This window comes from Neltuma alba, unplaced genomic scaffold (genome assembly GCF_004799145.2).
Source record: "Neltuma alba isolate B1F8T4 unplaced genomic scaffold, ASM479914v2 tig00004496_pilon, whole genome shotgun sequence".
Taxonomy (NCBI): Eukaryota; Viridiplantae; Streptophyta; class Magnoliopsida; order Fabales; family Fabaceae; genus Neltuma; species Neltuma alba.
The window spans coordinates 1-12301 of record NW_021633733.1 but is presented as its reverse complement, the minus strand read 5'-3'; the positions used below and the strand labels follow the sequence as shown (position 1 = coordinate 12301).

General features: G+C 35.6%; 1 non-coding gene and 3 pseudogenes across 1 annotated transcript; 2 read left to right on the top strand and 2 right to left on the bottom strand.

Moving 5' to 3' along the window:
• LOC114744956 (protein TIFY 10A-like) lies at positions 1-1772 on the top strand (annotated as a pseudogene).
• Positions 1773-1955: 183 nt separating this feature from the next.
• On the bottom strand, positions 1956-5242 carry LOC114744955 (uncharacterized; annotated as a pseudogene).
• Positions 5243-5769: 527 nt separating this feature from the next.
• Positions 5770-5841, top strand: TRNAW-CCA (transfer RNA tryptophan (anticodon CCA)). Its single transcript has one exon. It is a non-coding gene; the product is annotated as a tRNA-Trp (tRNA).
• A 3142-nt stretch (positions 5842-8983) lies between these two features.
• Positions 8984-12040, bottom strand: LOC114744954 (serine/threonine-protein kinase SAPK3-like; annotated as a pseudogene).
• Between the last annotated feature and the right edge of the window lie 261 nt (positions 12041-12301).

Genomic DNA, 12301 nt, shown 5'->3' with positions numbered 1-12301 from the left:
TGTTCGCCGGTAAATATGTCCTGCTCGTCGGAGAACTCGGAGGTTTCTGACTTGAAGCGGTCAAGTCGTCGGAGCAGTCTGCCTTCTCGCAGACTTGTAGCCTGTTGAGTCAGTACCTCAAGGAAAAAGGCGGCTTCAGCTTCGGAGATCTTAGTCTTGGAATGACAGGCAACATCAATGGAACTGGTACGGTTTGATTTTCTTGAGGTTTTTAAAATTTTCCTTTGCCGCCTTCTTCTTTCCCTTGCCCTTTTCTTGCCCCTTGAAAAGTATCGGGTGCTGCATGTTCACTGTTTGGCTTCCCGGAAAAAAAGAGATGTAATTCCTTCCCCTTACTTCGTTCGCCATTGAAGTAATTGAAGAAATCCTAGGATAGAATTATAGGAGACAAGTTTCCTGCCATTTCTAATTTTCGTTTTCCTCTTGTTTATTATTAGTTTGAAACTATAGATCTGATAAATGCATCATGCGCCTGTGTAATTTTCCCTAACTTGAGAAGAATTAATGTCCTAATCATAAGATTTGGAGCTTAGAATTTAAATATTTTTGAACAGTTATGTGAACATTTCGAAACTCACTCCCATAAAACTCTGTTTATGTTAGCCGAAACGTTGGACTTTTTCTTCTTTTCCTTGTCCTTGGTTTCCAAATTGGGAACAATACAAGGTTTGAGATATTTGAGTAGACTGGAGAATATTTTGGGACATGGGTTAGATTCCATACTTGACTTGTATGCCTTTGGAGATCGCTGAACTTGAAATCATCTTTACAGGGTCTGTTGAGACATCTTGTCAATCTGCAACAATGAAGAACCTTCTTCCGACCCATACTGCCACGAATCCCAGGTGTGTTACCTTTTTTCTTCAATTTCTGGTAAGATTTTCAAAAACCATAATGACCGAATAATCTTGATTATTGATGTAAGATCTCTTTTCCTGATGTACAGTGTGATGAATTCTGCAAGTAAGGAGCCCAAATCTGAACAGTTAACTATCTTCTATGGGGGACAAGTTCTTGTGTTTGATGATTTTCCAGCTGAGAAAGCCAAGGAGATCATGTCCCTTGCACGCAAAGGAATCTCCCAAACTCAAAACAGATCTGCTTATACATATCCTTCATTTCCTCCTAAGTTGGTCACAATCTCTGCTGATTCTAATGTTGCCAGCAATTTGGTTAAAGAGCACTCTCAAGCACAACCCAGACCTGTTATTGCTGGTAATTCCCTTTTGTCTTCGCATGCCTGCTTTTGTGACAGTGGAAGAAATATTGTGTTTCTGATCATCAATTTTCTTTCCATACAGATCTACCAATTGCTAGGAAAGCTTCACTTCATCGGTTCTTGGAGAAGAGGAAGGATAGGTAGGCTCTCTCAAACAAATACCTTTGATCAAGAAATGTTGCTTGTTCCATCTCTGTTTATATTATATTATTGTTTCAATTAAATGACAAGTTTGTTGTTCTTTTGCATTTTCAGAATCGCTGCCAGAGCTCCATATCAAACAAACAATGCCAAGAAGCCAGCTGAAGCCATGCCATGGACGGGCTCGTCTCCTAATTCACCACGAGTCTGAAGCTGCAACTAGCACATCATTAGTGGTTGGGATCTTAGTGACTGTTTTTATGGATGATTTGTTAGGATTAAGAATATGAGACGATTGCTTAGGTTCCGTGTTTGGTCTTCTAATTCCCTACATCTATAGAGAAGTTACAATCAAGAACATTCATGTATTCAAGACTTTAAACCCCTAGGGGTTGGCTCTACCCCATTAAAATCTAATTACGTTGCTTCTTCTAAATTGATTTTTGAATCTGTGGTACATGAATCTCTATTCATGATTTCATTACGGTTTGCTCGGAAGTATGATACCCGTAGAATTATCCTATGCAACGTAACTAGTCAAGAATTTTGATTCCACTATAGAATAACTAAACTAAATAATCCAATTTCCCAATCATAGTTCTTTCAAGGAATATCACTATTCTTTCGTTTGAATTTGGAAATGCTTGCTTCACAGTAAAATTGTAGCAGACAATATGAGCAAGAGAATCAAATGATGACAAAAATACATGGCAGAAGTGTCTTGGAAAAAAAAAAAACAAAACAAAACAAAACAAAACATTGCGGAATCACAGACGTCTGCTCTTAGAAACGCACATTATTAGTTCACAATTGCATCAACAGAATGTTTCTATCTGAATTAGTACTAATGTTAAAACTCTCCGTAGCTTTTCTCGATTCTTCGTAAGAACAAGGGGACAATTTTTCCAAGACGGTAACATTAACATTGTTCCAAACATCAGATGTAGTGGGAAGTGTAGCAATTCTCTCGACGATATGCATGTCTTCTGGAAAAACAGATCCAAATACTGTGTGCGAATTTCCCCACTCCACATGATTAGCTAGGCTAATAAAGAATGCGGGGCCAGAACCAACCCAAGCAACTGAACCCCTCTTAATAATAGGGCAATCTTCTATGGGGATTCCCTTGAATGTGGTCCCTTGTGCTTCTAGTACCCCTTGAACCAATCCATATGGTGGTCCAAAAACAGCCTGAAAGAAAACAGGATTATTCCATTACAGAATCTGGATTTGTAGCGTGATAAGAAAGTACGAGTATGCATTTATGTGCCACAAAGCATTAGATCTGCAAATCACAATGTTACATTTTCTATGTGGTTTCCCGCTGAATCCCACGATTCGCCTCGGCTCTCAGCACGATAAAAGTGGCAGCCGGCACAATGGCTCAAAGCCAACAGCTCTAGAATGTAAGCAACAGAATGAGGGCGCAGTCCGGAAAAAGCTGCACCATATAGTATTAGTACAAGATGTACATAAAAAACTAGTCACTGAAAAGTTAATCTACAGATGACAACAGCACATCATGATGAATGCCAGATTAAATAACAATCTCTTGGGTTGATAACTGCATCAGGTTCTACCCCAGAGAGGGAGCAAAACCCACTGTCTCAGATATTATCTTCAGAGACATTTCATCCAATTAGCAGCCAAACGGGTATTTTGTGCACTTCTGTGCTATCAATTGTACATTGGGAAAGAGAGAAATGCTTCAAGAGTTACAAGATCAGACAAACATGCAAGTTGTATTTTGACAACTAAATTTATGGTACTTGGAAAAGGGTTCCCAATTGCACCTTCAAGCACACAACCTCTCCAGTTTGATTTCAGACGCATAGGCATGAGCACTTACCTTTATATGAAGAGTTCCATATTCTGTCTCTAGCCCAATAATGCCCTGCAAGTAAATAAGTGGGAAAAGTACATTAACGAATAATTTAAACTTTCATAAACATGTAAAGTTCAAACTTTGTATTGCATCATACAGGGACCTGTATAACTGATGATGGAAAGAGAGAACAGAATTTTACAGAGTGTAATCTGCCCAAGAATATTCAATAATCATAAGTATTTGATACCAAAGTTGGTGTCCTACTCCGATATATCATACTCACCCCATCAAGCAATCCACACCTTAGTACATAATCTAAAATAGCCAGTAGGTTGGCTAGGTGATACATCTTGTGAGCAAAGCTATATAGAACACAATCATCAAAGATTGTGCATATCAAAGCACCTTCTAATTACCATAATGATCAATGGCATGCTTTTACCAAAGGTTCTGTCATCAAATTTTTAGCAAAGGTGCAATATGCCCCATTGAGATCAAATACATATTCAAGGAATAAGTATGCAAGGCCATCTCAGCTCAGTAGCATTACCAACAGAAGGTTACCAGCACGAGATAATGGTGAACAACTGTTCGTTTCTCAGCAAGAAACCCCATCTCAAGACTTGTTGGGAATGACCAAAAGAAAACTCCATTTTGAAGATAATTAGCATAAAATTGACAAGCCAATAGGGCTTCCACGTTGACTTGGTCAGCATCTTTTAGGTTCATCACACATTTCAGGGCCAGTATGGAAGAGCGAAGGCTAAAGCATGCCTTAGCTTCATTTGTTAATAACAGTTCTTTACAACACATTCACCTAAAATATCTGCCTCAGGTGGAGAATGTAATAGTAATTCCTCCATTCATTCTAAAATATCAAACTTCTCGTACCTCCCCTTTCCCGTAGATGATACCAGAAGTCCAGCCAACTATGTCCTTTCCTCCTTGCCGTTCAGGGCTAAGCTGTCCTTTTGTTTCTTCAACCAACACTGAAATAATGAAGATAAATGCATTGACTTCTATACTCATTGTCATAATAAGTATCCAAAAGGAATAATATATCTAAAACCTGGAAATGAATGTAATTCTTTCTACCATAGTGTGACGACCAACAGTGCTCTATTTTACTTCTTACATTGGATGTTTGAATCAACATTCGTGCAAAGAATCAATATAAAGAGATAGGATCTAGAACTAAAGGAGTAATATGTTAATGAACGTATATATTCATCTGTCAAATTAGCTTCCAGCATAAGAAGGGTCAGGCGATTACAGCCATTCAGCAAAGGGTGGATCTTGAACCAAGAATTAGAAAGTAACTTGCCTCACCAAATTTGGATCCGCAGGTCTCACGATTCCCACAAAACACCCATGTATCACACAGACACGGCCCATCCTTCCCAGTACACATGGATTTACAAGCGTTGCAGCAATCTTCAGAATTGTTGAATTTAAACTCAGAACCCCACTTCACAGCGGCACCCCAGAGCTCCAAATTATCAATTCCTCTACAGCATCCTCCATGACCCTGATCCGCCCTGGCAGTAGCACCATCTTGGTCGGCCAGTGCTATGGAATCAGAGCTTGAACCTGAAGAGCTACCGCCAGAGATTGCAAGCACAGAAGTGACGAAAGCATAGACCATGCCGCATGAAACCAAGCACACCACCAGGAGAATCAAACGAGTAGAAACAGTGAGCTCTGGTTCATTTCGCCTACGAGCCATTGGAGAAACGGAGAGGCAGATGAAGATGAAGACCCAGAAAAAGGATTAAGCTTGCGGATCGAGCAATAGAGCAGCGACAAAGAGTAAGAGTTCGTTGACCAGGAAGAGAGGTCTAGTTATAGGAGTGACGGAACGAATGCGACACAGAGTAGTCATACTGATTCTGTGTGATTCATAGCGTGGAGAGTAGAAAGCAGCGTGACTTGTTGAGAAGTTGAGAATTCAGTTCGAATCGAGGGCGTGGTTGAAGGAAAATGAATGAATAATTGTTCAGATAATCTGAAAAAGTTTGTCTTTTTTACCTCTCCCAACGCTTATTTGTTTGTTTCTTGAAATGATATGGCCTCAATCATTCACTTGAAGGTGAAATCACTCGGCTATGCGCCACTTGGTCCCAAGCCTCGTAGTCTATTCTGGAATTATGGTGTGCGGGTTGTTAGGCCTAATTCCTAATTCATGATGAAATTCAAGACGTCCAAATAGTATTCTAATTATAATTATAGATATATTCATTATGGAGAATGGGGGAAAAAAAGAGGAATGATGGTTATGGAGAAAAGCATAGTTTGGCCAGACTTTGCTTGAAAGTCTTGTGGGAAAGTATGACTCAGGAGGGAAAAACAAAAGAATCTTTGTGCAGATAAATTATGTATAAACTATTTATTTGCTAAATGAACGAAAATTTATTAAATTAAATATGCGGTCCCTAGTTTTCATTCCGAAATCGCTCTTATACTGGCAAAAGATATACATTAAGGTGGTTTATCTCTTATCTTTCTTCTACTTGAGATGAAATATGGTGGTTGTTTTTTTTATTTACAATAAATATAGTTAATATGGGCCTCCACCACCAACGGATCCGTGGCGCAATGGTAGCGCGTCTGACTCCAGATCAGAAGGTTGCGTGTTCGATTCACGTCGGGTTCAAAACCCCGAACCGTTAGCTACCCTAACGGATCATCTTTTTCCCCCTGCCGTTTTAACGGCATTTAACCTTTTTCCTGCGTTCAGCTTGTCATCGTTGGATGCCGTCAGCCTTGTTTTCTTTTCATTCTTATTTTTGGCCGTGCAGCCATTGTTTGTGACACATTACCTCTTATTCCTAATACAAAACTCAGTTAACTAATTCTCATTTTTAGCCATCCAACCATTGTTATCCCTAAAAAAAAACTCAGTTAACTAATTTATAAAAATCAAATAAAAGTTAAATTAGATTTTATATTAATAATTAGAGGTAGTATTTCACTGTAATTGCCTCTAGCCAATTTCTTTTTGTATTGGTTTCATTTTTTCCTTTTTAAAATTCGATGATAATACTTTAAAAGATCTCTTATCTAATAAGCTCATTTGATTGCAGTAAAATTTTATCCTAATCTACCAAACATTAAATCCTTAAGTTTTCAAAATAATTTGATAATCCCTCTTGTCTACAATATAAGTAAAAAAAAAAAAGGCAGTTGACTTATTTAATATGGGTAAAACAAATTTAAATTATAGAATTAATTTAAATAGATTAGAAAATTTAAATTACTTAGTTAATTATAGTAAATGTAATCACATCTTTTTTAAAATAAGCATGTATAACATTAGATTATATAACAATTTAAAAGTTAATTAAATTAGTTTTTAAATGATAATAAATATAAGAAATAAAATGAATAGATATTTTTTATTTTGGATCAAATCCAATTTACTACTAACTCTTGTATTAAAACTATTAATATTTATATAATTTGTTTGCTTCAATCTAACTAGAAGATTTTGATGAATACTTTAAAGGAGGGGATGGAAGGAAAGGAAGAGAGAGGAAAGATATAGAAGGGAGGGGAAGGAAGGGGAGGAGAGGGAAGAGATTTCAATGATCCTTTGTTTAGATTTATTGGAGGGGAGAGGGAGGACATTTTAATGATATGTTTGGTATAAGAGAGGAAGGAAAGGGAGCTATTTAAAAATTAACTATTTTACTCTTATAAATAAATTTTTTTCTATTTTTTATTTTATTAATATGTAAATATGTATGAGACAATTTACTAACTTAAAAAAAAAAAAAAGATTGTGCCTTTGCCACAAGCACAACTCATTCAAAAAAAAAATCTCATTTCTTTCCATAATGTTGTTCACTAATTCCACTCGGTTCAAAAGAAAAGGGAAAAATTGGGGATTAATCTTTCATTGAGAATTAATTTGATAAATAGTACTCTTCTGATCTTTAATATAAGACCTATTTAATTAATTTGATTAATTAAGAAAGTTAGGTAAGTTAGTTAATTATAAGAAGTATAATATGTTTTTTTTCCTAAAACACCATAATTATCTCTCTTAATATCCTCCCTCCATCTTCTACTTAATTATGGTTGAGGGTCTGAGGGAGTATCTATATAGGTAATTTAGAAAAAATTGATAAATATAAAAACCAGATCTTATATTTAGGACCAAAATCAACTCAATAATTAGGTCTTATATTAAGGATTATAAGAGTACTTAAAAATTTTGTGCAACTTAACTTTCTTTATGTACAATCAATCCTTTCTTGTGTTATATCATCTCTTTATGCAACTGAACTTCTCTTTTTTGCAACCCATTTTTTTTTATGTACAAGTTATCATCCTTATGTGTAATTAGTCTCTTATATTCTTGCAATCATCTTCCCTATGTGTACAAGTTATCTTTCTTTATATAATCCATCATCCTAAGTACTATTTGCCAATTAATTTTTAAAGGATTTATCCCCAATTTTCTTAAAGAAAAATTACACTTTTACATTTTTTTTATCTTTTATTTCCTTATTCTTAAATTCTTAATGAATTAAAAGATTAAAAGATGCTTATTAATATTTTAATCTAGTTTAAGTTGACATTACTCTATATTGACTTTTTCAAAAATATTATAATTCTTCATGGTTTTTTTTCCAATGATTTTTGTTATTTCATATTTTTTAACAAAGTTTTTAGTAGTTTGGTTTTTCTAATTGAATTGTTGAATATAGGAGGAAAATGAAGTTGAGTTTATTAGAGTTATTAGAATTGCAGTAGTAAGAGAGAAGAGTAGAGTGAGAGGGCCAAAGAGACAATAAAAAGAAAATCATGTTATTTTATTAAGGTTAGTTATAAAATAAAATATTTTTTCTCGTCTCTTCTAAGAAAAACCCCATTTTCAAAACAAAAGGCTAGGAAGAAGAAAGGAAGAAATAAAAGCCCCTCCCCTTTTTAAAAATTGTTTCGGCCAAGTGAGAGGAGAAAAGCAACTCCCTTTCATCTCTTTAAAAATGTTCCAGCAAAATGAGGGGAGGGGAGCACCTTCCCTCTCCTCTCATATGAAAACCCCATACCAAATATAGCGTAAAGGTTTAAATCGTTGTTGTCAAACTCACAAGTTGACTCTCTAAATTTAATGTTTTATGTTTTTAACTTACAAAATCATGTCGAGTCATTTTTAAACTGGTGTTAATTGTAAATTCGGTCAAACTTGTGAGTTTACTTACTTTTTTTTTTTTAATGTTTTTAACCTGCAAAATTGTACCAACTCCCTCTTAAACTCGTGTTAAATTTTTAAATTTAGATATGTTTAGTAACATTGTATATGAATTTTATAAAACTTTCTTTGTTAAATATGATAAATTATGAAAGTTGATGAATTCAATTTTAATTATTTAGATTTAAAATATATTTAAGAAAATTATTGTTATTTTTTACATTTTAATTATTTAATTGCATACTTTTAATACTAATTTTTTAATAAAACTAAACTCGTAAATTCAAATTTGCATCCCTATCACGAGTTTGTTTAGACCCGAGTTTAACAACCTTCGTTTAAATTAATGAATTTAGATGTGAATAGTGTGAGTATAAATAAAATAAGAAAAATCACCAAAAAAAAAACCATAGAATTTGAAAAATTGCAGACGAAGACCGGTTTACAAAAATTGTTGTCAAAATCTATACTATTATTGTTAAAACCCATAGTAATGTTTTAATGAGTCCTTATTTGCAATTTTTCAGATTTCATTATTTTTTTTTTGCAATTTTCCCAATAAAATACCAACAATTTATTCTGACAAAATACATTGACATTTGATAAAATACGTATAATTTATTATGTATACTATATGAAAGAAACTAGAAAACATATTTTTCTTCATACACTTTGTATACAAATAATTCAGTTAAAAATATAATTCTGCCCTTGGGCTTTGCTAAAAATTACACAACAATCAGGTACTCCAATAAATAAATACAAACTCCAATTCAAAGCTAGCCACTTTTTCTTTTCTTTTGTTTTTGTTTTTAATTCCCCTTTTCCCCACTTGATCTTTCTGAGAAATAGAGAATGCTGAGACCAGATATAGATAAGCAATCTAGTTCTCAGTATAGTCACCACTAACATCAACTTCAGATTCCTCATCTGCCTGAAGATCCCCACCGTCCAATGACCCTCCACCAACTACGCCTCCACCGTTGGATCCTTGCCCCGCTGTAGTTCTTGCCTCCTGTATGATCCTCATTATCTCTTCCACACTCTGCCTTCCTTCCTCTTTCTCTGCTTCGTCCTTCCCTTTCCCCATCTCCTTCGCCAAGTTCTTCAGAAACCATGGGTGTTGTTTTATCTCTGGTATGCTTATCCTCTTGAAAATCAACAAACGAGACTACGTCAAGTAATAAATAGTCTATTTGATAGCTAAAGTGTTAGCATGGGATATTTAAGTGGCCAAGTAGGTTAGTAGAATGATTATGATGAAAACTCGATAGCGTGGATACTATGTCCCACATTGATCGAGTATGGGATATTTAAGTGGGTTGGTTCTCCCACTTCTTTAGCTAACTTTTGGGATAAGGTCATCAGAATCATAAGAAATAAGAAAAAATACACATACCTTGGCAGGATTGGCAACAAATATGCAAGAAAGAAGATGCCTGCAGTCCGCAGAGACACGCACATAGTCAGGGATGCTGTACTGAGCGCTCAAGATTCTCTGTCAAGTATCAACAAAAGTGATCAGAGCTTGAAGTTTACTGATGCAGATCAAAGATTCGAATGGAAAAGGAATTTAATTTGAAGTTATATATAAAAGCTCACCCCAATCGTCTTTCGGAAATTCCTAGGATCATCAGGATCTTCAAACGGGTATGCTCCAACTAACATGACATACAAAGTCACACCACAGGACCATACGTCTGCAATCTAATGAAACAGCCAAATTGGAAAGAAAACTGTACACTGAAGACCATATGACATAAAGTTCAAGGCGCTATAGCAGATAAGAATAGTAGAGAACTCTCAATACCTTTCCATCATACTCCTTTCGGGACAAAACCTCTGGAGCAATGTAAGCCGGAGTTCCAACGGTTGATTTAGGTTGAGAATGAAGTAAAGCAGACTGCAGATGAATATGAAATTGAACAATGGTAAGAAATTAGCAGGAATATCTCTGAGATGGATCATTTTAGAGAGAAGTTATCAACCTTGGAGTAACCAAAGTCACATATTTTAACCCGAGGATTCGGACTTCCATCCAAGAGAGTGTTCTCTAATTTCAGATCTCTATGACAAATCTCCTGAAGTATGAAGCAAGAGTTGATACAAGACATGAAAATCTTGAAACAAAGAGCACATGGTGAATGGATTGGGTGTGTACCATTGAATGACAGTAGCTAACTCCAGAAATTAGCTGCTGGAAGAAAAATCTTGCCTGTGTATATACAATTCACCATAAAAAAGTCAGCAAGATTTTAACGCGGTTGCATTAATGCATGTCTAAATGAATATTCAAAAGATTCTACAACCTCATCTTCACTGAATCTACCAGCACTGCAAATCCTCTCAAAGAGTTCACCACCTGCAGCGTACTCCATGATAATAGCCAAATGGGTTGGGGTCAGCACAATCTGCATAAAAGATATCTTATTCAGCACTTTGATGAGTACACCTCAGAAAGATCTCAATGAAACAAATCACAAACACTCAGAAAAATCACTTGGAATAAAGTTTGTCTTTTTCAAATGGAAAAGCACAAAGAGATATGGAATTGAAAAGACATTATGAGCTACTGTTAGTTTCTCTGAGTTGGTAATTAACATTGCCTTTCAGAACAATTCCAAGCAAGATGGAATCTGAGAGCTGCATGCATAAAATAATGGAGAATGGCACACTACCATGCAAATAAATTCATTATGCTTAATCCCATACCTTGAAAGTTGAAACTCGATGATGGAATATTTTCAAGGTACTGGGAATAGGTTCTTTCTCACCTCTTTGAACTTGATAATGTTTGGATGCCTTAGAGATCGGTGGTTGATGATCTCCCTTTGAACATTCTCATCAATCTAACACAACAAACATAATTAATTCAGAAGAAAAGCAGAGTTAACAAACAATTTGGAAGAAACTATTACACAAGAGAAAAGGCTTGAGTGCAGTGCGGCGATGCATAGAGAAAGCAACCAAACAAAAAAAGAAAGAGCAGAGCAAGAGAAATTAATATCTTGTAGCCGATAAAGTTCAAATTTCGACTCCAAATTGCTCAACGATAGGAAGTCAAAGAACAGAAATATTTCATCTAACAGCGCTACGTCGCAGAATTTTATACCCACTCAATCAATCTAGCAAAATTTCTTACCGTTTTCAAAATGATAATCCCACCAAAAGAGAAAGCCGGTATATAAATAATGATAACAATATTGTAGCCCAGAAGCCTTTTCATGTACTATCAGAGATAGAACAAATTTCAACTTCAAATTGCATAACAGAAGGATAGTCAATGGATAGAAATATTTGATCAAACATCATCAGTCCCTTTCTGGATTTACCCCTGTAGCATCAATCTCGACGAAGATTTTACCTTTTTCCCCCTTTCAATGTATTGACAGCAGCGAGCTCTTTAGTCTTCTTATCTCTGACCAGCCTGGCCACCCCGAAATTCCCAGAGCCAAGCTCCTTCAATGCCTCATACCTTTCCTCCATTTCCCCCCTCCCAAAGAACCAAACCGGCTTTCGCAATCCAACAGATGACAAGAGAAGCACCAGACTCAGACAGGTACACGAAGAACTCTATATAAAAATACAACATGGCTAGTTTTATAAACACATATACGCAAGCCAAGAAAAGTTCAGACAAACAAATATATAAAATAACTGAAAAGAGACCCACAGGAGAAGCAGGACAGAGGAGCACTCACCTCACCCTCTTTTTAACAAACCATCAAACAGCTCTCGAGCAAAAAAGCAAGTTACACATAATATAATTATAAAACTCTTGAGGAGTTTACTGAGCGTGGCGGTTACTGATAGAAAAGAACAAAGAGATAAACACGGAGAGAGAAAGAGAGGGAAAAAAAAAAAAAAAGGGATGGCGACAAATGAGAGTGAAATGTGAAGGACGAGAAGGACGGTT